Source organism: Bidens hawaiensis, unplaced genomic scaffold (genome assembly GCF_021521415.1).
Source record: "Bidens hawaiensis isolate Kalapana, Puna unplaced genomic scaffold, B.hawaiensis_p1.1 tig00014098_1, whole genome shotgun sequence".
Classification (NCBI taxonomy): Eukaryota; Viridiplantae; Streptophyta; class Magnoliopsida; order Asterales; family Asteraceae; genus Bidens; species Bidens hawaiensis.
The window spans coordinates 476,864-504,149 of record NW_027492213.1 but is presented as its reverse complement, the minus strand read 5'-3'; the positions used below and the strand labels follow the sequence as shown (position 1 = coordinate 504,149).

At 40.0% G+C, this 27,286-nt stretch overlaps 1 pseudogene; it reads left to right on the top strand.

Moving 5' to 3' along the window:
* The first annotated feature begins 171 nt into the window (after positions 1–171).
* Positions 172–21,853, top strand: LOC143545906 (UDP-glycosyltransferase 87A2-like; annotated as a pseudogene).
* The last annotated feature ends 5,433 nt before the right edge of the window (positions 21,854–27,286 follow it).

Genomic DNA, 27,286 nt, shown 5'->3' with positions numbered 1-27,286 from the left:
TATCTGGAATGTCTTAACAATAGTAGACCTTCCCACAATCTTTCACAGTCGTGGTGAGATGTTTAAGGGCAATACACCCAAACTCTTTGGTATAAAAGCAAATTATGTCCTTATAAAAACCATGTACGAGCTAGAATCTGAACCATTGATCTCCTTCGAGCCAAGTTACAAATGCCCGTTTACGCATTTGGGCCAAACATACCGTACTCCCAAATCAAGCCCGACTCCTCATCACACCAACCCATTTACTTAAACTGGTTAGACTCCAAACCTCTAGGCAGCATCTTGTATGTATCTTTGGGTAGTAATTTCCTATCGGTTTCAAATGCTGAAATGGCTGAAATCGCATTTGGATTAACCCAAAGTGGTGTTAGCTTTTTTGTGGGTGGTTAGAGGAGAAGCCTCATATTTAAAAGAAAATTGTGGGAAGAATGGGATGGCGGTGTTTTGTTACATTCTTCAATTAGGTAGTAGGGGGGGTAACATTCGTTAATTTTCAAACCCAAAAACTTTACCCATTTTAACTTTTCGGTTTTATATATATATATATATATAAATCCCAAGTTTCGTTTCATATATTTTGTGTGACGTTCGTCAATTTTTATTTGTATTTGAAGTTATATTCGTTAAACCGACCCGTTTTGTCGTTTCAATGTACTCTTGTTCATCGTTTATCATTAATATAATATTCCCGATGATTTAAGTTTATCGATCGTTCATTTTCTATTCTTGTTGAACTCCGAGGATTTACGGTTATCGCTTGTTCGTTTTCAATTTGTTTTGTTCAATTAACGAAACTCCGAGATCTAACGAAACTTTGGAACATAACCATTTTTTTCTTTCCATCCATTGAATTTCATTTCCATCCATAAATGAATTCGGAAACACAGCGTTAATGAAGGAATACTTTCATGATTGGAACTTCATATTTTTATTTAATCAATTTCCCATGTAATTCATAAATTAGATATTTATTATGCAAAAAACGCAGTGAAATTCAAAAGTCTGACTTTTGGAATTATTCAATGCAAGACCATGATCTCAACCATATTCAACCGTGTAAGGATGCATACTTGATATTGAGCACAAAGAAACAATGACGTATTTTTTGAATACCAATTGAAAAACACAATGACTAAAATTTATAACACCATGTATAGAAAAACCCAATTAAAAAGCACAATGAACAACCAACAACACAATATCATAAATTAGATATTTATTATGCAAAAAACGCAGTGAAATTCAAAAGTCTGACTTTTGGAATTATTCAATGCAAGACCATGATCTCAACCATATTCAACCGTGTAAGGATGCATACTTGATATTGAGCACAAAGAAACAATGACGTATTTTTTGAATACCAATTGATAAAACACAATGACCAAAATCTATAACACCATGTATAGAAAAACCCAATTAAAAAGCACAATGAACAACCAACAACACAATATATAAAAACCAATGAATTTGTTTTTAATTTTATTAATAATATGATATTCATATTAAAGATAAAAAAAACGCTTGTTATTGTGTTGATTTTTTTTTAAATAATATTGTATGAAAAAGTTATGGACGCTTTAAAATGACGGGAGAATTGACAAGTACATTCCATGTGAAGAGAGAAAGTCAACAAAATTGAGTTATTACCTTTATGCTCTTTCCCGTCAATTTTTTACTCTTAAATTAATATTTATCATTCAAAACTAAAATCAATTGATTAAATTCCTTCTCACCCTTCTTATTTTTTATCATTTCTATTTTAATTATTTGAAAATAAATTTGTTAATTTGATTAAATAAAAAAATAAAATAAAAATGGTAGATGCATTGAATTGATTTAAGAATGAAATGACGTGACAATAATGATAGATGCATTAAATTGTGTTGGAACTTCGAAGCATACAATAAATAGATAGATATTGTAACACCCCGGCCCGGTTAGGGCTGACGTGTCACTCGATATGGCAATTATAGGCATTAAAAAATGTTTTTATTAAAGTCTTAACCCTAGTTTAAAACCGCACAACGGTCCAAAAACATTCAAATTAAAAGTTCTCAACAAAACGACAAAAATAAAGTTGTTTAACTCAAAATAAATTTTATTAAGTTCCTCGATTTCCCACTTCTAGCCTTTTTCTTTTACTCTCTTATCACACATTCCCCTGATTCCCATGAGTACCTGTAACAAATAAAAGAAAACACAAAACAAAGAAACACGGCTGAGCCAAAAATTGCCCAGTAACAGAGGAAACAATAGCAATAACAATAGACGATGAAGAGCAATACAATACAATGAACGATCAAATGAGAAACCAACAAAGTACGCGAGCCAGTAACAATACGTTGAACGATCAGTTACGAATCAGTACAATAACAACATATCTATGGAAATACCCATGTGAGCCAGTAACAGTGACAATAACAGTATGCACATTAGATGCAGACTAATGCACCAATAATTAAGTGAGATAGGAATGTGGGCACACACACTTAACCATCTCACTCCAGTAACAATTTACCTAAGATCGATCCATACGCCTCTCAATAATCAGTAAATCAATAAGTGCTCTCGTCGCACAATAATGTAGAGACGCTGTGGACTAATCGCTCCGCCACAGGTGGAGCACGTCAAAGGTGCCTCGATTGATGCCCTATGTCCCCATAGGTGGATAAATTCTCGGGTATTGAGGTCAAATAAAAAACAATGGTCTATTTGGAACATGCGATAATGAGTGCAATAAAAGATATGTTATCGCATGCATTTCAATGATCAATTATGAATTCCTTTCTATTCAATTATGTGAATTTCAAGTTTATTAATTCATTCTGATGTCATACAGTCGCCGTCACGCATTACGTACCACCACCGTTCAGGTTCCGCATCCGATCCATTTTGTTGAGAGAAACCGATTAGGTCGTTGTCACGTTTACATACGTCACCAACTTGTTTCGATAACTAAGGTGATGCCCGCTCTTTTTTTTTCTGGTTCGTACACCTAATTAAGTCGTTCGGATGTGATCGTTGATTCGTTCCGGTGATGGATAACGTTGTTTAATTAGAAACTCTATTTGAAACTTGGTATTTATAATGCATGCATGTCATTAAAGGAAGACAACAGTTTCTGTGTGTTCCGTATTCATGTGCATGTTAGTGCATATTGGCTAAAGTTAAATGAAGCACCATAATAATATAAATATGAGTGGCTTTACAGCCACTACGTATCACTTAAAAAAAATCAATCTGAGAAATTAGGAATTTAAAATAATAAATTAAATTTTGAAAGTTTTTGTGATCATGGGTAAATAATATTTCAGATCAGTTACTTTATTTCATAATATTCTGAAGTGGGGATTTAAAATTCGAAATTTACATATTAGTACTTATTTTGGAAGCTTAAGGATTTTAAATAGCCACCAAAACGAGCATATTACTACACACATTTTTATGGATTCTTAAAGTGTCCTTCCGGGAAAAATCAACGAATCATCCATCGTAATTACGTGAGTATATCTAAAATAAAATGTAAATAAACCGTAGGTTCTCATAATTATTGAAGACGAGCCAACTTGTTTACTTCTACTTATTAATTAAGGTACGGAATCTGTTTTCGTGTACTCTTAGTATTATATATTCCGTTACTTCGTAGTGCGGATTTTGTTTTCGCTTACTCATAGTATTGACTCTAGTCCGTTACTTTGTAGTACGGATTTTCGTATGCCTCAGTTACTTTTGAGTTCAGTTAGTTTATATAATATATTTTTGTCGCATGCAATAATTATATATTTTGTACTCTTTGTTGCATGTTCCTATTTGAATATGTTTAGTTATTTGGTTTTAGCTTAGTACTCTGTTACCCGAGCATTTCTGACTTGTCATTTGGGGCGTCAATGGCATGGCACTTGTCGTGACAGTGCGTAATCAAAGTTCACGGCGTCTCTGACTGTACTCATGAAGTACCTTGGCCACTTAGAGGCGTATAGATCGATCTTAGCTCCGACTCCTGACTCCTGACTCCTGACTTCTGTTTGAGATGGAATAATGTGTGCACGCCACCCACACCGTCTCCTTGGTGCATGGACTAGCTAGCTGTGTACCCCTCTGTTTAGGCTCTGGGTGCTTCCGCATTTACACGACCTATTTATTATTACATCACGGTCATGTAGTTTAGTATTTATAAATATCTGGTTATATTTTCGGTCTACTTGATATGTGCTTCTGGATACGTTTGGTATACTTGATTTTGTTCCAATCGAGTATCTGGTTATATTTCGGTATTAAATGCGAATTTATATTCGCAATAGTTTTAGTTTCAGTTTCAGGCCTGTATTCATTTTGCTTTACACATTTCCGTCTTAGCATGTACTATTGTTCTTTCTGTTACTGGGCAAATTTTTGGCTCAGCCGTATTTTCGTGTTTTTGTTTGTCTTATTTGTTAACAGGTAATTCAGGAAATCAGGGATGAGAGTAAAATGAAGCTCAATAATAAAGACTTTTATTTATTTTCACATTTAATAAATTGGACTTAGGATTTTCTTTCGGTTTGGTTTTATCTCGTTGGTTGCACTTGGATTATTTTTATTCCTTTTAAATAGATTGTGTTGGTTTATGATATCTGTAATAGTGACACGAAGCCTGTTCTGGGTTGGGGTGTTACAATAACAATCTAACGATTTGCAATATATAATGAAATGACTTAATAAGGGTGACGGTGACACAATACTATGAAACAGATAAAAAAAAACTATGATACGACTAACAACTCAAGAACCGACATATTACAAAATCAACGACACAATATAACGCTACCAGTGTACGGCGACGAAAACCCGTACTCTATGAGATCGACGAAAACAATTTTACACTATAATTTAAATACCACAGAATCCGTACCTTATAAGCGAAATAGCGTTAACCGTAACAAAACCATAAGCTTGAATTAAATGCCGCGAAACCTACAATATTATTGTCACCTTGATTATTTTATATGTCGGTTGGCTAACTCGTTTCATGTAGCAAATCAGTGACTTTATTGATATTTGAATTGTGACATCTGCCTGATCCGACCCGACCCAGGTACCCGTTTCTCTGACCCGATCTCTTTCTTTTATGATTTAATATTTATTTATACTTATATTTTACTTTTAATAATAATAATAATGTTTTCCTTCCCGCCTCTTTCTCTCTCTTTCTTTCCGCCATCCCGTCCCTCTTCCTTCTCTCTTTCCGCCTTCTTTTCCCTCTTGTCGCCGTCCCGCCCTTAAGCCTTGTCTCTTTGCTTGTCCTTTGGTTCTTCCCGCCTAAGGATGTCTGCAGCTCCACGCGCCAGACTCCTTACATGGAAGCCTGCGTGAAGACATCTTGTTCCTGCGATGCGTGAAGAGAACTCTTCTCGCAGCGCGCTAAGAATGCATGTTCTTCCCGCAATGCGCTAAGAATGTATGTTCTTCCCGCGATGCGCTTAGAATTCTAGTTCTTCACGCAGCACGCTAAGGATTAGTGATTCTTCCCGTAGTGCGCTAAGGATTGTTGTGCCAGCCTTCGCGCTCGCGCACTCAGCCTTCCCGCGCTTAACCCTTGTATCTTCTGTTTAAGCTAGCCGTTTGCTTTTGAGTTGTCTTATCTTTTGAGCTGTTGACCTAATCTGCTTTATGTCTGAAAAGTTACTTTCGGCGCAGCATGCGCACCAACCCCATTGGTTGACAGAAAAAGTGACTGACATAATCTTTTGAGAATCTGCTTTTGCCATGCTTGACCAGTACCTTTATCTGACCCGCCCATGCTTTTTACTGTTCCCTGACAGCTTTATCTTGCCCCCTGCAGCTGCCATATCTTTTGATATCTTTTACTTTTTGAGATCTTTTCCCCTTTTTCTAGGGATTGTGTTCCCTAGGGTTTGCCTATAAATAATAGTAGTATTTTCTTAACACTTCACACACTACACTTATTATCTCTTCCTCCCTTTTTGCTCTCTGCCGTTGTCCTCCTGCCGCCCCCCCCTCTCTGCCTCCGTCTTCCTCCTTGTTCTTCCTGCTTTTCCGGTAATATATATTATATATAATAGTTTACTTATTAATTATGCTAACTTATAATCAAGACTTGAAACAAATCATTAAAACAATAATCTTATTTATAGGATAACTTGTGCTTGTTTAAAGTTGGTTCTTGCCTTACACCGCATCGTTTATCATGTGAGTAATCTCGTACCTAATCCCTTTTTGCTTTTAATGTTTTGGGATGTTCATGTGTTCATACAAACTTAGAGTCTTAAAACTTGTTTATGAACTTTAGTCGCGCAGTATCCCATGTGTTGAGGACGTAGACTTGGCTGTTTATTTGTATGTGTGGATCATTAACCGTCTTGTCGGTCTATTCCGCAGTTTTCATGGTACCATTAGATGAACACGGGAGAACTATCGTTTATGATTTCCTCTTTTGTTTACACATGCACAGTTAGTCTTGTTTGTGAGCTCAATTGTGAGCACTGGCAGTCTTATGAATCTTAGAGTTGGTCCCGATCAGATTACACCCTTGTTGAAAACCAGACATACACATGTTGCGCGCAGATTTTATTGTTATCTATGTATTGTATTAAACTTGATTTCTCACCAACACGCAAGTGTTTGACGTTTATTTTAACACATGTTCAGGTTTGCTGTAGCTGCTTTGAAGCTTGTGGACACGTAGGAAGTTCTTTTATTTTGGACCTAGATTAAAATGTATCAAGACAAGTTAATGTTGTTTGAATGTTATAATTTATAATATATTGATTTATGTTTGATTTATGTTCTTTATTTTCCCCGCTGCGCGTGCGCGATAAAATGTGTATTAATAAATATTGACACCAATAGTGTCGCGAGTAATGAAGCAATATGTGGCGCCCCGATGTATAATCCGCCTTTGGTCGGGGTGTTACAGATTGGTATCAGAGCCAGGTTGACTTTAGGATAGGTGGTTAGACGTAACGGCCTAGAATACCTAAGAGTCCCTTCTCGCGCATGAGAGAAATCTCATGTTTGCGCGCTTATTGTTAATTACTCGTTATTTATGAATATGCTCGCGCTTGCGCAGTATATGATTTTATTCCGCGATATTTCGATTTTTGTGAATTTCGATTTTTATTGATTTTACTTACATATTCGTTTGTTGGGATTGAAAATCCGAAAAGTCATGGTGATACATGAATAGTTGATTTTCAATTTCCATTTACGATTATGTTCTGAGGTTGGAGACTTGAAAAGTCATGGTGATACATGAATTGTCAACCTCCAATACTCATTTTCTTGTATATTTTATATTGGGGATTGAAAAGTCATGGTGATACATGAATCGTCAATCTCCAATGCTCGTTTGCTCGTATATTTTAAATTGGGAATTCGGAAAGTCATGGTGATACATGAATTGTCGATTCTTGATTCGAATTTGTTACCTTTATTAAGTCTGCATTTAGGATCATTTATTTTACTTTAACTGTTGACTGTAACTGACTCCGTGAAACCAAGCTTTATAAGATTAAAACTTTGCGATAAAACCAAGATATTAACTAAAATTAAAAATTTTTATAGAATGCCTCCGCTATCTCGCCGATTTCAGAGAAGAGAAGCCTCGCGCATGCGTAGACAGCAACGTTCCCAGGAAATGGCCGCCGCAATAGCCCAAGCCTTGAGCCAAAACAATACCTCCAGTTATAACATTAAATCCTTTAACGCGGGTAACCCTCCAAAGTTCACAGGTCTTGGAGGAGCCACCGTGATGCTCCAATGGCTCGAGAAGATAGAAAACACTTTCCTCCACACCCAATGCCCCTCAGACAGACGAACCCTATATGCTTCCAGTGTCCTGGAATCCAGAGCGCTTACATGGTGGAATGGAGTAGCTCATGCGCGTGGCGCAGAGGCTGCTTCTAGCATGACATGGGAGGAATTCAAGGAAATTCTTACGCGAGAATTCTGCCCTCCCAACGAAGTTAAGCGCCTGGAGGAAGAATTCTGGAACTTGAAGCAATACAGCGGAGAAGCGCGCGAGTACGCGACGCGCTTCCACGAGCTAAGCTTACTGGTCCCTCACCTTGTTACCCCTTCACGCCGAGCAATCGAGAAATTCCTTGGGGGTCTCCCCATGGAAATTCAAGATTCTGTATGGGCCAGAAACCCAGTAACCCTCTCTGACGCCATCGAGTTGGCCGCTGTGCTCAGCGACAACCATGTCAGAGCAGGAACCCTGTTCCTGCGGGGAACTGAGAAGACCAAACTCACCAAGACTGTCCCTGAACCAACAGAAACCAAACCAGAACCCTCAAACCGTAACAACCTCAAGCGCAGGCGCAAGGCCTATGCGCTTACCAACCCGCCCATTGTCCAGCAACCCGCATACCAACCCCCAGTTTACGCGCCTAACCCTCTGTCAGCCTACCCAACACCTCCTGTAGTCCACAACTATGCCTTAACCAATCCCGCACTCCCTGCCCCGCCAACTAAGAAACCTTACACAGGAAACCATCCCTTTTGCCCAACCTGTAGATTTCACCACCCAACCCAAACCCCGTGTCGACTTTGTAACCGATGTGGCCGTACTGGTCACACTGCTGAGAACTGTAGAGTCCTTCCAGCCAATCCAATTGCGCCAACACCACCAGTCTACCCGCAGAATCCACAACTAACCTACCAAAACCCACGACCCAGATCGTGCTTTAACTGCGGTGATCCCAGTCATTTCCGGAACGCGTGCCCGAGACTACAAGTGCAAATCACACAAGCGAATCCGGTGAACCAGATTTCAAACCAAGTGACGCGTGGACGAGCTTTTAACATAACCGCGCACCAAGCGCAAGCGAATAATGACGTAGTTAATGGTACATTTTTGCTTAACGGATTTTATGCTTCTGTACTTTTTGATACTGGCGCCGATCGAAGTTTTATTTCTCGCGCCTTCGAGCAGAAGCTTGCGCGACCGCGCAGCGATTTAAAAGAAGATTTTTCAGTTGAATTGGCTAATGGAGAAACTATTTTAATAAACGCTGTGATTAAAAATTGCACGCTTAACCTTAACGAAAACGATTTTCTGATTGACCTCATCCCTATGCCTCTTGGAAGCTTTGATGTTATCATTGGTATGGACTGGCTCTCGCATAATCGCGCCGAAGTTATTTGCGCCAAGAAGATGATTCGCATACCTCGAGAAAATGGTGATCTTCGTATCTACGGCGAAAAACCCTCCCGCGGTCTTAAACTTATGTCTTGCGCCGTAGCCCAAAGACTCATGCGGAAGAAGTGTATTGCATTTCTAGCTCATGTGGTTAAACCTGCTGAAGAAGAGAAGCTTCGCGATATCCCTGTTGTGCGTGATTTCCCTGAAGTTTTTCCTGATGATCTTCCTGGTGTCCCTCCCGCTCGTGAAGTCGAGTTCCGTATTGATCTTGTCCCTGGTGCTTCCCCCGTAGCTAAATCTCCTTACCGTCTTGCACCCGCTGAGATGCAAGAATTGGCCAGCCAACTTCAAGAGTTGACTGCTAAAGGATTCATTCGCCCTAGCTCTTCGCCCTGGGGTGCTCCGGTGTTGTTCGTTAAAAAGAAAGATGGATCGTTTCGCATGTGTATTGATTACCGCGAGTTGAACAAACTCACCATTAAGAACCGGTATCCCTTACCGCGTATTGACGACCTCTTTGATCAACTCCAAGGTGCCTCCTGTTTCTCGAAGATCGATCTCCGCTCTGGCTATCACCAGTTGCGCATCCGCGATGAAGATGTTCCGAAGACTGCTTTTCGAACTCGTTATGGCCATTTTGAATTCTTGGTCATGTCCTTCGGTCTAACCAACGCACCCGCCGTTTTCATGGATCTAATGAATCGGGTGTGTAGGCCTTTCTTGGATAAATTCGTGATCGTGTTTATCGATGATGTTCTGGTGTATTCTAAGACCAAGGCCGAGCATGAGCAACATCTCCGATTGGTATTGCAAAAGCTTAGAGCCGAGCAGCTCTTTGCCAAGCTCTCCAAGTGTGAATTTTGGTCTGATGAAGTACAGTTTCTTGGCCATATTGTGAACAAGATGGGTATTCATGTTGACCCATCCAAAATTGAAGCAATCAAGAACTGGATTACGCCATCTACTCCAACCGAAATCCGTTCTTTCTTGGGCTTAGCTGGTTATTACCGGCGTTTTATTTCGAACTTTTCAAAGATCGCTTTGCCTTTAACAGCTCTAACGCACAAAGGTAAACCGTATGTTTGGGGCTCGAAGCAAGAAGAAGCCTTTCTAACGCTCAAGCGTTTGTTGTGTGAAGCTCCTGTTCTTGCGCTACCTGAGGGTAATGATGATTTTGTCGTGTATTGCGATGCATCCAACCAAGGTCTCGGTTGTGTTCTTATGCAACGATGCAAGGTTATCGCTTACGCATCAAGGCAACTCAAGGTTCATGAAAAGAATTATACAACTCACGACCTCGAACTTGGTGCGGTTGTTTTTGCCTTGAAGATCTGGAGACACTACCTTTATGGTACTAAGTGTATCCTCTACACTGACCATAAAAGCCTTCAGCATATCTTTGATCAAAAGGAACTTAACATGAGGCAACGCCGATGGAACGAACTCATCAGCGATTACGATTGTGAGATCCGGTATCATCCTGGTAAGGCTAATGTGGTAGCCGATGCGCTCAGCCGAAAACCCTGCCAACTTAACTGTATCTTGCCGCGCACCCAGCTTCACTTTGCGCCGATTCAAAGCAACCTTGAATCGCGTATTCGTGACGCGCAGCGCGCATCCATCAGTAATGGTAACCTTCGCGCCGAGTTAGCGTGTGGCGCGGAAGCACATTTTGTCCCTAATCTGAGTGGAATTCTCTGCTATCTCAATCGCATCTGGATTCCCTTTGATGAGAATCTTCGCGCTGATATCCTGAGTGAAGCGCACAAATCTCGGTATTCCGTTCATCCTGGCGCTGATAAGATGTACAAGGATTTGCGCATTACTTATTGGTGGCCCGGTATGAAGAAGGATATTGCTGTGTTCGTAGCTAGATGCCTGACTTGTTCTAAAGTGAAAGCTGAACACCAACGCCCATCTGGTTTGCTCGAACAACCAGAAATTCCTACGTGGAAATGGGAATGTGTAGCGATGGACTTTATTACCAAGTTACCTTTGACAGCAAGCAAACATGATAGCATTTGGGTAATAGTGGATCGTTTGACTAAGTCTGCTCACTTTCTGCCTATTCGTGAAAACTACCGTGTTGAGCAACTCGCGCAGCTTTATGTCAAGGAAATTGTCTGCCGCCATGGTACTCCTTTGAGCATCATATCCGATCGCGATGGCCGTTTTATATCTCGCTTTTGGAAATCTCTCCAATCTGCGCTAGGAACTCGCTTGGACATGAGTACGGCATATCATCCTCAGACTGACGGTCAGTCTGAGCGAACTATTCAAACTCTTGAGGATATGCTCCGATCTTGTGTTCTTGATTTTGGAGGTAATTGGGATTCGCACCTGCCTTTGATCGAGTTCTCTTATAATAACAGCTATCATTCCAGTATCGGTATGGCCCCATTTGAAGCACTTTACGGTCGTAAGTGCCGCTCCCCGATCTGTTGGAGCGAAGTGGGTGAAACTCAAATCACAGGACCCGAACTTGTTCAAGAGACAACCGATAAAATCGCCAAGATCCGTGATCATCTGCTGACTGCCAGAAGCCGACAGAAGAGTTACGCAGATCGTAGGCGAAAGCCTCTCGAATTTCAAGTTGGTGATCTTGTTCTCCTCAAAGTGTCGCCTTGGAAGGGTGTTGTCCGCTTTGGGAAGAAGGGTAAGCTTGCTCCTCGTTATGTTGGTCCATTCAAGATTCTCGCGCGTGTGGGAAAAGTTGCCTACAGACTTGACCTGCCGCCCGCGCTCAGTAATGTGCATCCAACGTTCCATGTATCCAATCTCAAGAAGTGTTTAGCTGACGAGAACCTTCACATTCCACTTGATGAAGTTCAAGTTGATGAATCTATGCATTTTGTTGAGAAGCCTGTTGAGATTATGGATCGCGAGGTTAAGCAAACCAAGCGCAGTCGTATCCCTATCGTGAAAGTTCGTTGGGAGTCCAAGCGCGGAGCCGAGTTTACATGGGAAAGGGAAGATCAAATGAAGATCAAGTACCCGCACCTGTTCTCTGCGCAACCTACTTCGAGATAAATTTCGGGACGAAATTTCTTAAAGTAGGGGAGACTGTGACATCTGCCTGATCCGACCCGACCCAGGTACCCGTTTCTCTGACCCGATCTCTTTCTTTTATGATTTAATATTTATTTATACTTATATTTTACTTTTAATAATAATAATAATGTTTTCCTTCCCGCCTCTTTCTCTCTCTTTCTTTCCGCCATCCCGTCCCTCTTCCTTCTCTCTTTCCGCCTTCTTTTCCCTCTTGTCGCCGTCCCGCCCTTAAGCCTTGTCTCTTTGCTTGTCCTTTGGTTCTTCCCGCCTAAGGATGTCTGCAGCTCCACGCGCCAGACTCCTTACATGGAAGCCTGCGTGAAGACATCTTGTTCCTGCGATGCGTGAAGAGAACTCTTCTCGCAGCGCGCTAAGAATGCATGTTCTTCCCGCAATGCGCTAAGAATGTATGTTCTTCCCGCGATGCGCTTAGAATTCTAGTTCTTCACGCAGCACGCTAAGGATTAGTGATTCTTCCCGTAGTGCGCTAAGGATTGTTGTGCCAGCCTTCGCGCTCGCGCACTCAGCCTTCCCGCGCTTAACCCTTGTATCTTCTGTTTAAGCTAGCCGTTTGCTTTTGAGTTGTCTTATCTTTTGAGCTGTTGACCTAATCTGCTTTATGTCTGAAAAGTTACTTTCGGCGCAGCATGCGCACCAACCCCATTGGTTGACAGAAAAAGTGACTGACATAATCTTTTGAGAATCTGCTTTTGCCATGCTTGACCAGTACCTTTATCTGACCCGCCCATGCTTTTTACTGTTCCCTGACAGCTTTATCTTGCCCCCTGCAGCTGCCATATCTTTTGATATCTTTTACTTTTTGAGATCTTTTCCCCTTTTTCTAGGGATTGTGTTCCCTAGGGTTTGCCTATAAATAATAGTAGTATTTTCTTAACACTTCACACACTACACTTATTATCTCTTCCTCCCTTTTTGCTCTCTGCCGTTGTCCTCCTGCCGCCCCCCCTCTCTGCCTCCGTCTTCCTCCTTGTTCTTCCTGCTTTTCCGGTAATATATATTATATATAATAGTTTACTTATTAATTATGCTAACTTATAATCAAGACTTGAAACAAATCATTAAAACAATAATCTTATTTATAGGATAACTTGTGCTTGTTTAAAGTTGGTTCTTGCCTTACACCGCATCGTTTATCATGTGAGTAATCTCGTACCTAATCCCTTTTTGCTTTTAATGTTTTGGGATGTTCATGTGTTCATACAAACTTAGAGTCTTAAAACTTGTTTATGAACTTTAGTCGCGCAGTATCCCATGTGTTGAGGACGTAGACTTGGCTGTTTATTTGTATGTGTGGATCATTAACCGTCTTGTCGGTCTATTCCGCAGTTTTCATGGTACCATTAGATGAACACGGGAGAACTATCGTTTATGATTTCCTCTTTTGTTTACACATGCACAGTTAGTCTTGTTTGTGAGCTCAATTGTGAGCACTGGCAGTCTTATGAATCTTAGAGTTGGTCCCGATCAGATTACACCCTTGTTGAAAACCAGACATACACATGTTGCGCGCAGATTTTATTGTTATCTATGTATTGTATTAAACTTGATTTCTCACCAACACGCAAGTGTTTGACGTTTATTTTAACACATGTTCAGGTTTGCTGTAGCTGCTTTGAAGCTTGTGGACACGTAGGAAGTTCTTTTATTTTGGACCTAGATTAAAATGTATCAAGACAAGTTAATGTTGTTTGAATGTTATAATTTATAATATATTGATTTATGTTTGATTTATGTTCTTTATTTTCCCCGCTGCGCGTGCGCGATAAAATGTGTATTAATAAATATTGACACCAATAGTGTCGCGAGTAATGAAGCAATATGTGGCGCCCCGATGTATAATCCGCCTTTGGTCGGGGTGTTACATGAATCGTCGAATACTCCCATATAGCTTACTACAATTGGTCCTTTATTTTATTGTATTTATGCACACATTTACATAACTACTGTAACATCTAGGAAAAACTCATATTTATTTTGGACTAAAGTTGTCAACTTTGAAAGTTGAAGGACTAAAAATATTCTCAAGATAAGTCATTAGAAAAATGAAATAAGAAGTAAGAAAGTAAAAAAGTCTATCCCACATGGAAAGATGAAAGAAAGTGGAAGCATTCCACATGGGTATAAATAAGGAAAGGTACTTTCATCCCACATGGAAACAAACAAAGAAATGGAAGCTCTTTATAAGGAAGCAAGTTTCCATAAAAATGTTTTAATGTGGCTAACCACTCTCCATAGTCCTAGCGGAGGGTGCGAAACACCCAACGCACACGGACTCGGGCGATGGGCGTAATGTGGCGTTTTGATGGCGCACTTTGCACTTATCAAAGGAAAATGGAAGTATGATCAAGAAGTGGCAAGTTATCAAAGACGAGGGACTAAAAATAAAAATCTGAAATTTGGAACCTATCGCGCTACGCGATGAGCCCAGCCTCAAGAACATCGCGCTACGCGATGGCCTGTGATGACGCAGCAACACGTGTCGCGACCGGGAGACACGTGGCAGACGCTAGGGCTAAGTCAGCAGCCACGCGTCGTTTCTCTGACATCGCGCTACGCGATGGCTTAAGACAATGGACCATCGCTACGCGATGGATCCCAAACTCGGCGATAAATAGGAGGGTTCACGGCATTCACCACTCACACCTCCAACAACACATTTCACACACACTAGCCTGGGTTTGCGTGCCGACATTGGGGGAATAACCCGAACCTTGATCATTATTAAGTATAATATAAATTTTCATAAGCAAAGGTTATAGTTAAATTATTGTTTCTTCACGATTAAGAAACGTAATCATTTACCGACAAAGGGTATAGTTAGAATAGTATTTCTTAATGATTAAGAAATATACTATTCATTCACATAGGTTATAGATAAAGTAATGTTTCTTTTTGAAGAAGAAACCTGGTATAGACGTTTCTTCCTGAAGAAGAAACTTGACATATAATTATTAAACAAAAGGACTAAAGGTCCAAATGTTTTATACAAAACAAATAATTATCAACGTTACAGCTATACAAAACAGACTACGGTGTCTGAAGCTAGATCGTTGATCTAGATATTTATACAAATGTAATACTCATACTATAGGTCTGAGATAACAGCCAATCAATCAATCTGAAAGCTGAAAACAGAAACAATAATCAGTAAAAAGAAACTGATTTACAGACATGGGTCAGTAACCGAAACTGATCAATATACAGGAATCAGTGTCAAGCTCCGAAGCTCTGAGCTTGGCATTGTTAAGTATAACCTGGGTTTGCGTGCCGACCTCGAGGGAATAACCCGAACCTTGATCATTGTTAAGTATAATATAAATTTTCATAAGCAAAGGTTATAGTTAAATTATTGTTTCTTCACGATTAAGAAACGTAATCATTTACAGACAAAGGGTATAGTTAAAATAGTATTTCTTAATGATTAAGAAATATACTATTCATTCACACAGGTTATATATAAAGTAATGTTTCTTCTTGAAGAAGAAACCTGGTATAGACGTTTCTTCCTGAAGAAGAAACAAATAATTATCAAGGTTACAACTATACAAAACAGACTACGGGGTCTGAAGCTAGATCGTTGATCTAGATATTTATATAAATGTTATACTCATACTATAGGTCTGAGATAACAGCCAATCAATCAATCTGAAAGCTGAAAACATAAACAAGAATCAGTAAACAGAAACTGATTTACAGACAGGGGTCAGTAACCGAAACTGATCAATATACAAGAATCAGTGTCAGAAACTGATTACAATCATAAAAGGTGAATACGCCCTAAACTTTTACAACTCTTTTAGAGTCTTAACTGTTTACATAGGATTTACGTGTGACATTCGTCAATTTCGGGTCTTGTTTGTATTCATTTTTGTATTTGTTTATTATGTAAACCGACCCGATTTGTAAACCGAAACTTATGTTATAATCAAAATGATAGATTTATGTTACAATATTGTTTCACACTTGTTGGGTCTTGAAAACATCCTACCTTTATTTTTATTTATTTATTTTTTTTATTATTATTTTTTTGTTGTTTTGTGTTTTTGTCTTGATCCATTTTGCATGAAAAATCTTGTGTCTCACACCTATATTTGACCACCAACATTACCCTATATATACACCATCTTTGCTCTTAATTTTTCCTTGCTACAACTCAAAAAAAAAAAAAAAACTCTCTCAAACATCAAAGATTCAAGGTTATCTTCTTAAGTGGTCTTGAAGGTTTTTAGTCTTTCATCTTAATTAATTTATGTAGCCTTATTAATACTTGTTTATGGTTGTGCAACATATATATAATATACACCCCTTGTTTACCTTTGGTAGTTATTTCTCCGATTCCGGTTGGTGAGGTTTCGGACCTCATAAGGCAAGGCTTCATGGAGGACTTCGTGTCCTTGATATATATACATCTATATAACTTGTTTATACATATTAATCTTGCTTATTTTAGTTTGTTGGTCATGTTTACAAGTTCCATGGTTATGGGTTTTTAAGAGTCTATGCTTCGGTTTAACCGTAAATAGCTCTAAACCGTAAACCGAACTTTGTTACTAGTTTTGTTAAATAATTGTTTAAACATACTTATTGTTAGATCTAAGTTTCTAAAATCATTTTTACAAATTCTATGGTTATGGGTTTGTAGAATCTTATCTCGGTCTTAACCCGAAACACGATCCGAACCAAAAACCGAACTTTTGTTTAAAGACTTTATTGTTAACTTTTGGTTGTAAAACTTAAAGTATTTTTTTTGTTTGGACATGTGGAAACCAAACCGATTCTTACTCTCTTAAGACACACAAATATGTTTTTTTAGCCATCAAGACTTGTATATTTCTTTAAAAATAGTTACAAATTGATTTTTAAATATTTTCTTAAGTACTTGGAAATGTTGGATCCAACTTGATCTCATAATAAAGTTTGAACCGACAAAACCGAACACTCGCTTAACGTGCGTTGTTAGATCTAAAACAATGGAACTACATACTTAGTTAAGTCTTATTAAATTTTATTGAGTTATCTCATAACATTCAATATTTTGGAAAGTTGACTTTGGGTTTGACCAATTATCAAGACCCGAACCGACAACCCGAACACTCGATAAAAAAAACCGTTTTAGTATCTTTATTCCAAAGGGATTTGCATTCTTGCATTTTACCCACCTTACTACTAAACATAGGTTGAGTAAATATTAAGGTTAGATAATTTAACCCAGTTTCGAGCAAACTTACATGTTTAAAGGGTTATTGTTATAAATTCTTAAATAGTTACATTTTAAACCTTGAACTTTAATTATTTACATTTCTCAACATTTATTTTGTTTAAAGACCTTCAAGACAACCTTTCTAAATTCAAGACTTCTTTTCTTTTTAGGCATTGTGCGTTAAACTCGTCGTTCCGAAAAATCTCCAAATTATCATCTTTCAAGTTTACTACTTGAAGGTGAGTACTTCATACCTCATTTTCCATATTTTATTTTGGGGGTGACATTTCATACTTATTCAACAAATGCTTTATATTTGAATCTTAAACCACAAACGTAGTTCTATACTTTACCTAAATAATTTCTCGATTTGGTGTTCTATGCTTATATGCCTATGTGTTTATCGCTTTTGGTTGGTGGAACTATAAAATCCTAGACTATTTGGCATCCCCTTATAGCAAGGTGTCGTTAACGTAATGCAATTAACGATAACTATAAAATCCTAGACTATTTGGCATCCCTTATAGCTAGGTGTCGCTAATGTGTTTAGCGATATCTATTTATCCAAATTACCACTTTTATTTATCGTTTCGTATGCAAGTTTTGTGGCTATCTTTATTATATACTAATATGATTAAACTTACTAATTGCTCACCAACCTTTGTGTTGACAAACTTTATTTTATGAAATGTTGCAGGTTTGCATCTTGGTTGATTTATGATTGTGAAGAAAACGACATCAAAGACCTTAGGATATTAGTAAAATGAACAATATCAAATTTGCCATATTTTGTGATATCTTGTTTATGATTATTTTATGGATAATTGTTATGTGACATTTTCGATGTTGTGAAATGAAATGAGTTTATTAAATACCCACTTTAATTAGTGTCATGTGCTTATGGACAATCGTTACACCTCGGCATGTTCCGTCGCCTTTGGTCGGGGTGTGACATTACGAATCCTTAAAACTTTGTGCTACAATAATGAAAAACGGGCATAATCAAATTAAGAGTATACATGTGTCTGGATCCATACATACATGGTGACTCGGATTTCCCCGAGACCTTGCATATCATCAAACATGCCTCTGGTAGTCTACGGGACTGATCAGAGAAATGATATTGTGTATATGATTAATTGTACATGTACTTAGGGTAATTGTAACCCAATTGAGTTGGTTGCCTAATGAGTATTGTCACAAAGGTATTGTTATTGTTTACACACTGGTATTATTGAGTCAGTGTCATTCACCGGCTGTGTGCTGACGTATTTTTCCCCCACGTTTCAGGGAACTATAAAGAATAGAACTGACAGACATGAACTGATAGAAGATTGGAGACATAGTCATTAGAGGTGATCTGATGGCTCAGATATTTTAGTTAAATATTGTAAAGAATCATATATTGAAATAACAAAACGGGTATTCTGACCCGACATTTTATAAACGGATATTTTATTAAAAGACTTCCGCTAATAACCCGCAACTCTGATATATTTTCAAAACAGATACCAACTAACGGGCATCGCACCCGGGCCCTAAGTCGGGGTGTGACAACTACAGAGATTTATATAAGTGTAATTTAAACACTGTTGTATACGAGATTTGTTTGAACAACTTTCTAATAACTCAAAATAAAAAAAAAATATCATAGGCTTACCATAAACAGCTTTAAAATTTATAATAAATAACTTACATGGAAGCTTATGTTCAAAACATTAAGAGACATATTTTGTTTAAAAAATAACCTCTGTTGGACAAAAACTCCATCTAATTATTTTGTTATGGTAAATAAAGATTATAGCAGAATGGACTCTCGTAAGAACACAATTTATTTTAACCACTTGTTCATGTTAACAGAAAGAAAACTTCAAGCATGAATCTATCGTTTAACCAGTTGTCAGTTAACAAAAACAAAACTTCAAGCATGAATCGATCTGGTGTTACCTTCGATGGTGGCTACGGCGGCGGCGACGGTACTTAATCAAGTTCCCGGTGGCAACGGCTTGACACGGCGAAGTAGAGAGCACTCGGGATGATGGTTGCACGGAAAAAGGGCAGCAGTAGCTTGACAACGACTGTACGAGTATCGGTGGCTGTTACTCCGATGGGGTTGAAGATGAACAGGGGTTTCGAACCAAAGGGAAAAGGCAAAGTTTATTGTTTAATACCATTGATTGGTTCTTAAATTGAAAGGGATTTGAAATCCCAAAATCAACATTGCCTACTTCAAAATTTGAGAACGAAATTTATGAGAATTTGATCTAAAATTGGAATTTGGAAGCTGACTTTGAAATATTCATTCCTTCCATTAATATTCTTGTTTTATTTTTATTATTACTTTATCGTAATGATAGAAGAAAACTAATAACTTGATATACATCTTTATTTAGAGGTTTTCATACTTTGATTTATACATATTCATATATATATATATTTCTTAGCCTGCTACAACAAGAGTCATTAATATATCTACACTTTTAATTTGTTATAGTCATCACATCTTAATTAGTTAGACTTTAGATTTTATTATCAGACAACTATCATTCAAACCATTTAAGTATTTATTATTTTAGGGTTCTCGTATATTACAATTTTGTCGAGTAGTGCTAGATCTCATATACAAGTTTAAACGAAAATGGAACGGCCGTTTGTGGAGGTGCTTGATCGGATTGAGTCTCCGGTGAAGCTCATCATAGCGGATGCGGTTATGCGGTGGCCGTTTGAGGTGGCTATATTCCTATAGCAGCCTTCTGGTCGATGAGTGCTTCCATGTATTCCGTGGTGCATTATGCGGATCTTTTGGAACATCATCACCTTTTCGCCAATGTATCAGGTTAATTACTTTTTGATGATTATGACTTTTTGTCTATAATATCAATATCAATATTAAACGACCTTAATTTTAGCCTCGAGTCCGGCTCTAGGTCGATTAAACTCGGATCAATTCAAGCTTTTAGCAAGCTGATTTCAACTAATTCACGAGAGGCTTGAGGTCGTTAACACCAACAAGTCTATTTTTCTATCCATTAGGCTGTGTTCCCGAGTCACGTTAAAGGAAAGAAAGGAAATGAAATGAAGAGAAAGGGCTAGAATGTTGTGTTCCCAGGAAGGAAAGGAAAAGAAACAAGGAAATATGTGTCGTCCAGTTTCATTTAAGGAAAGAAAAGAAAGGAAAAAAAAGATAAGACAAATAAAGGATAAAATGAGTGGGTTTGGTTTCTTTTCAAATTGATCCGAGTATTTATTAAATTTTATAACTTTTGGGTATTAGAAATATATATAATAAAAACAGTGAATTAATAAATTATTTTGTAGACGAAAAAAATTCAATTAACAATCAAGTGAACAGGTATGTGATGCGACTTGCAGGTAATCATCTTGGAACCATACCTGTCCCATGCCCATAAATGCTTTTAAAATAATCCTTTACTCGAATATGTGCCCAGGGAGTGTTTTGGGTTTGCTCCTTGGGTTCAGTTCGTTTGCCATTCCCACATCATATCATGCCAAGGTCAATTTCATCACAATAGTAGTAATATATGAATATAAGAAGCATGATATTTTCATTTCTTTGAACAGAAAAAGAGATCATAGATTATATTCCTGGATTATCTTCATTAACCATAGCAGACCTTCCAACGACCTTTCATAGCCGTGGTGAGATTTTTAAGGATGCTATGCCCAAACTCTTTGGTATAAAAGCAAATTGTGTCCTTATATCAACCATGTACGAATTAGAATCTAAAACCATTGATTGCCTTCGAGCCATGTTACATATGCCCATTTACACAGCTGGGCCAAACATACCGTACCCCCAAATTGAACCCGACCCCTCATCAGACCAACCCATTTACTTAAACTGGTTAGACTCCAAACAAGCAAGAACCGTCTTGTATGTGTCTTTGGGTAGTTTCCTATCGGTTTCACGTGCTGAAATGGCCGAAATCGCATTCGGGTTAACCCAAAGTGGTGTTAGCTTTTTGTGGGTGGCTAGAGGAGAAGTCTCATATTTAAAAGAAATTTGTGGGAAGAATGGGATGGTGGTGGAATGGTGTGACCAACTTAGGGTGTTGTCACATTCTTCAATAGGGGGGTTTTGGACACATTGTGGGTGGAATTCGGTGAAGGAGAGCTTGTTTATGGGTGTACCGATGTTGGCTTTTCCTATAACACTTGACCAACCACTCAACAGTAACATGATAGTCAAAGATTGGAAGGTTGGTTGGAATATGAAGGAGCTAGTGGGAGTTTGTAAGAGAGAAGAGATTGCTAAGATCGTAATAGATTTTATGGATTTAAAGAGTGGTGTGAGGATCAAGATGATGGAAACGGCCAAGGCGTTTGCAAGAATTTGCCAGCAAAGTGTTGGTGAAGGTGGATCTGTTGAAGAAGATCTTGATGCTTTTGTTAGAGATTTTGCAATGAACTAAAGCACGTGAATTAGGTTTGGTTACGTCTAGGATTATTAATCCGATGATTAGAATTTCAATCAACGTTTATGGATCCTTGTTGTGCGAGGATATAGAAATAAATTGAAGTTGCTTATGTTGATTCGGGTAATTTTCTATATTAATATCAATGATGTTACTATTGAAGAACCTATATATGATATTGTTAATGTGTTTTTTAACCAAATGTTATGTTTTCTATTTTTCTTTTTTCCTTTTTTGGCGTTACTTCATCCTTTAATGTGTACAGTTTAGGATAAAAGTTATAACGAAGTAATAGTATAAACATAACAGATACTTAAATGATGCAATGATGTAATAATGGGTAAGAAGGCGAACTTTCCATACTTTAGAAAATCCTTATGAAGAAACACTAACCGGACCCCGGACAGATTACTGGTAACCTGGGGGTTAGATAGATGTTTCCCACGAGGGGTTAGACCCAGAGAAGATGGTTCTTCTGATAACCTGCAAAACAGACACCGTGAGCTTGTCACTGAGAAGGGGGGGGGGTTCCTCCTTGTGACCACCCTCCGGCGTGAGAATCAGACTAGATTGCTCTTTAAATATAAGTGTATATTAAGAGATTGCTAGAGCAGATATCAGGTATAATATGATGATACAAGATAAGATATGATGGTCATACCATTTGTGGTATTTATAGCCGAAGGTAGGTTTCCAAGGAGGTGTGGCCGGCTGCAACAGTGTTCCTGTTCTACCAACAGTGGCCTACGCACGTGCCCTGCTGGTAGTTGGTGGGTAGGCAGCGGCTGATAGTGACCAGGCCTGCTGTGTACCATTCCTTTTCCACCAACTGCCGGCTATGCACGTGGTATGGCAGTAGTTGGTGAGTAGGCAGCGGCTAATAGTGACACAGTACAGGAGCATGCTGCTCGCCATACTGTTGTCAATAAGCTGTCTTATCTTTAGTCAGATCTTTTGCCCATACCTCGTCAGGTACAGTACAGAAGATCTTCCCGTATCGTACGGACTGGCTTATTTGGGCGGGAGTATTCCCCCTCCCGCCCTTGAGCGGGATTGTTCCCGGCTTTGCTCATTCCTTCAGGTGACACTGAGTGATTGAGAGCTAAGTGCCTTGTGCGTGTAGCCTTGCTGTGCGGGTGGCCTTCCCTGATGGCTTGTATCCGAGGCTGCGGGAACAGGCGGAGTCCTTCACCATTGGGAGGCATTTCCTGCGGGAACAGCTTGCGTACTGCGCGTAAGGACGTCACGTCTCTGAGCATGGTTGGTCCTGCGGATCCAGTTGGATCTGCGCAGACGTCCCTCTTCAAGGTGAGTCTTGCGGGTCCAACTGGGCTCTGCTGGGACCTACCTCTTCAAGTCCCCCCAGTCCAATGTTCTTCTGATGAGTGTTTAATAAAGTGAGGTGAACTTTTGGACTTAAGCAAAGGGTTTTGAAAAGGGTTTTTTAAGGTTTTCCATGGGGATTCTTCCCGCGGAAGTCCTTGTCACTTGCAGAAATTCCCGAGTTTCCTGCTTGATCTTTGGGTATGGTGCGGGTAGGTCTGTAACCTCCTCGCAAGTCAGGAGCATTGAGTCCCACTTGTGTGGATTCTCCATGAGGTTTTGGTAGTTTTGAACATAGTGATCAATTATGTTAAAACCACCAATTCCATCCTGGAGCTTCAAACAACATAGTTCTCGACGTTCCCGCTATGCGGGGATATTATTTCCGTTTCCGCAAGCATTGCCCAGAAGATCCTTCTTGGTTTCAATTCCCAGCGGAGCGCTAGGTATGTGAAGGGTTTTGCCTTAACACTGTACCCGCGCTCGTCTTACGGTTACTTTACTTCCAAGGTATTCCTGGCGTCAATTCCCTGCGGGTGCTAGGTATGTGAAGGGTTTTGCCTTAACACTGTATCCGCACCCGTCTTATAGTTACTTGGTTGCCGAGGTATACTTGGCTTCAATTCCCTACGGGTGCTAGGTATGTGAAGGGTTTTGCCTTAACACTGTACCCGCATCCGCCTTACGGTTACTTGTTTGCCAATGTTTACTTGGCTTCAATTCCCTGCAGGTGCTAGGTATGTGAAGGGTTTTACCTTAACACTGTACCCGCATCCGTCTTACGGTTACTTGTTTGCCAAGGTTTTCTTGTAGGTTGTGCATCGGGTCTTCTCAGAGACTTCTTATGATGATGCTATGAGCGCAGCCCTCAACGCTTCTCACGAGGATGGGGAAAAGGCCGGCTTCCTGCTTGGTCTAGGGTTCGTTGAGAAAGGCATCCCGCCTTCCAACTTCCCTTTGTACAACGTTGATACTGAAGCTGTTTACGACCAAGCAGTGAATCAGTACGCCGCCTTCCCGCATCCGGTGGTGGAGAAGGTGAATCAAGTTGCTGCTGCTGATGATGGGTTAGCTATCCTTAAAGCTTTCCTTGAACTGCCACGATCTACTGATGGTGCTGGTCCAAGTGGAAGTGGCCCTGAAGCTTGATCCTGAAGATCCCTTCCTACTGTTAGGATAGATTTATCTTGTATAGATTTATTTTCTTGTAGGCGGGTAGTTACCCGGCCATTCTTGTAATGAATATTTATGAAATATAAATCTTTGTGCGGGTAAGACCGCTACTTTCTCTGGATTCCTTGCTTTATAAACGTTATATGACTTGCATACTTTAGTTTAAATTAGCAATTTTCCAAGTGTAGAATAAGTTAACCTTTGAACGTGGTAGATAATAGGTTGAAGTTTTGCTTCCTCTTTCGTGATTGTGCGGGTAGGACCGTCACTTGCACTTAGTATGATGGCTAAACTTTACCTACGTCTGACCTGCGTGTAGGTTTTCCTCATCCTTTTTTGAAATTTCTAAGTGTTTAGGATAAGTTAACCTTTGAACGTGGTAGATAATAGGTTGAAGTTTTGCTTCCTCTTTCGTGATTGTGCGGGTAGGACCGTCACTTGCACTTAGTATGATGGCTAAACTTTAACCTATATCCGACCTGCGTGTAGGTTTTCCTCATCCTTTTGTTAGAAACTCTGTTTTGAATAACCGTTCGACGCGCGATTGTTAATAGGTTAGTGTTCAGTTTCCTCTAATGATTCATGCGGATAGACCGGCACTTTCATTTGATGGGATGACTGAACTTTTCCCCTTCGACTGACCTGCGTGAAGGTTTGTCCTTTTTTTTTGGGTTTATGCGGGTTTTGCCGCCTTCCCCATGCAACGACTTTCCACGTAATTATGCGGTGAAAACCGGCATATTAGTGTTGAATAAATTAACCGTTCGACGCGCGGTTGTTAATAGGTTAGTGTTCAGTTTCCTCTTATCATGATTCATGCGGATAGACCGGCACTTTCATTTATTGGGATGACTGAACTTTTCCCCTTTAACTGACCTGCGTGAAGGTTTGTCGTTTTTTGGGTTTATGCGGGTTTTGCCGCCTTCCCCGTGCAACGACTTTCCACGTAATTATGCGGTGAAAACCGGCATATTCGTGTTGATAGTTCATAAAAGTATAAATGTAAAATCATCAGCGTCGATGTTTTAAGGAGAATCATTTCCATTAGAAGTGGCTCTTGGCCTTTTCTTTACAAATTTGGAATTGATTTACATGCAAACTGTGTAAATGAGCTCCCTTCCATGTTGTTGGGATGGGAGTGCCATCGAGCCGATACACACCTGGTTCGGGATCTCGTTCTTTACGCAGCATGTAGTCTCCACATTGAAGCTGGAATTTTATTCGTGTTTTCCCCAGCTGGGGTTCTACACGCATCAGCCTGCTCAGCGTTCATTGCGCCACGAGGTGCGCTAGCGTCCCATCTTTGACAAATGCTTCGACCATGTCTTTTACGTCTATGCATTCTTCGATGTTGTGGCCTTTTGTCCTGTGAAAGTCACAGTATTTGCTCCGATCAGCATTGTGACGATGTCGGATTATTTGAGGCTTTGGCCATGGGAGCTCCTCGGTGGCGAATATCTCGGTGACGCTTTTGGTGAGTTGCGTCCATCTGGAGTTCTGGTTCGACCGTACGTTATCCCTTCCGCCTAACCGATGTTGCAAGCCGGATGAGGTGTCAAAGTTTACCCTTGACTGCCAAATGCCTAGCTTTCGCTTTTTGTTTAATCGGGCGGTAAGGACGTTGTCTTCCCTTGTTTTCTGGGTGTAGAGGTTTGTGCTCTGAGGGAGATCTCTACCCAGTTGCTTCTCCGTTTCCGCAAAGCGTTTAGCTGCTGTCATGATGGCAGCCCATGTGGATGGCATGCCATCTTTACCCGTTAAGGTGCGGATGAGCTCCGGGTCGTTCGCGCCCTGGATGAAAGCAGCGCGAACAAGATCTTCGCTAATGTTGCCCAGACTTAGCTTCTTCGAGTTGAAGCGAGTGATGAAGTCTAGCAAAGATTCATCTTCCTCTCGAATGGATTTGAGGATTGTCCATTGCTCCTCGGTATACTTTCTTTGCTGGCTTAAGTGTTGGCTAAACTTCTGTTGGAAGTCTGCCCAGTCGTAGATGTGGTTGACCGGTAGACGATCGAACCACGCTCTAGCAGCCCCAACAAGCGTCATTTGGAACATGTAACACCACGTAGGTTCCGTCCAACTACTGACGGTTGCCCCCGCTATGAATCTGTTCAAATGATCATCTGGGTCAGATATACCATCATATGTGCCTATGCTGGACATTTGTTTGGCACTTTTTGGGGCGATTGCTTCCGCAATGTCCTTTGCAAATTTGGACGTTCCCGCGTTTGCAACGTTTGGTCTGAATGTTTTAGAGAAGTCACGTGGACTTCCACCTGTGTTTTTTGGTTTGAAGGCTTGTCCAAAATGCCTTGTCGGTTGGGAGTCCGTTTCCCTACGCTTCCCTTTTGCCCTATGGCGAGGGTTCGCGTCGGAGTCGGATTCCTCCGAGTCATCGTGCAAGTATTCGAATTCGTCGGCCTGTTGGACGGAACGCAAGCGTTCGTCCAACTCAGCTTGAAATTCCTTTTGTCGTGCCTCCGCCCATGCTTTAACTTCATCGAGAGTTTGGCGGGGGAGTCTTGTTCGTTTCTCAAACTGGGTATCGGTGAGTCCCAGTGAGCGATTATTTACTGCACTTGCCCCAGCTTGGGTAACTGGGGTAGTGTTCGTAATATTTACTTCACTTGCCCCGGCTTGGGTAACCGGGGTAGTGTTTGTAAAGACTGTGTAGCCGGTATTCCCCCCAGTAGCTGGGGTTGTGGTTACCGGAGTTTCTTTAACCATCTTAGAAGTTTGAAAAAACTGGAGAAAAATGTTCTAGCTTTATGCACGGATGGCGCCAATGAAGAAACACTAACCGGACCCCGGGCAGATTACTGGTAACCTGGGGGTTAGATAGATGTTTCCCACGAGGGGTTAGACCCAGAGAAGATGGTTCTTCTGATAACCTGCAAAACAGACACCGTGAGCTTGTCACTGAGAAGGGGGGGG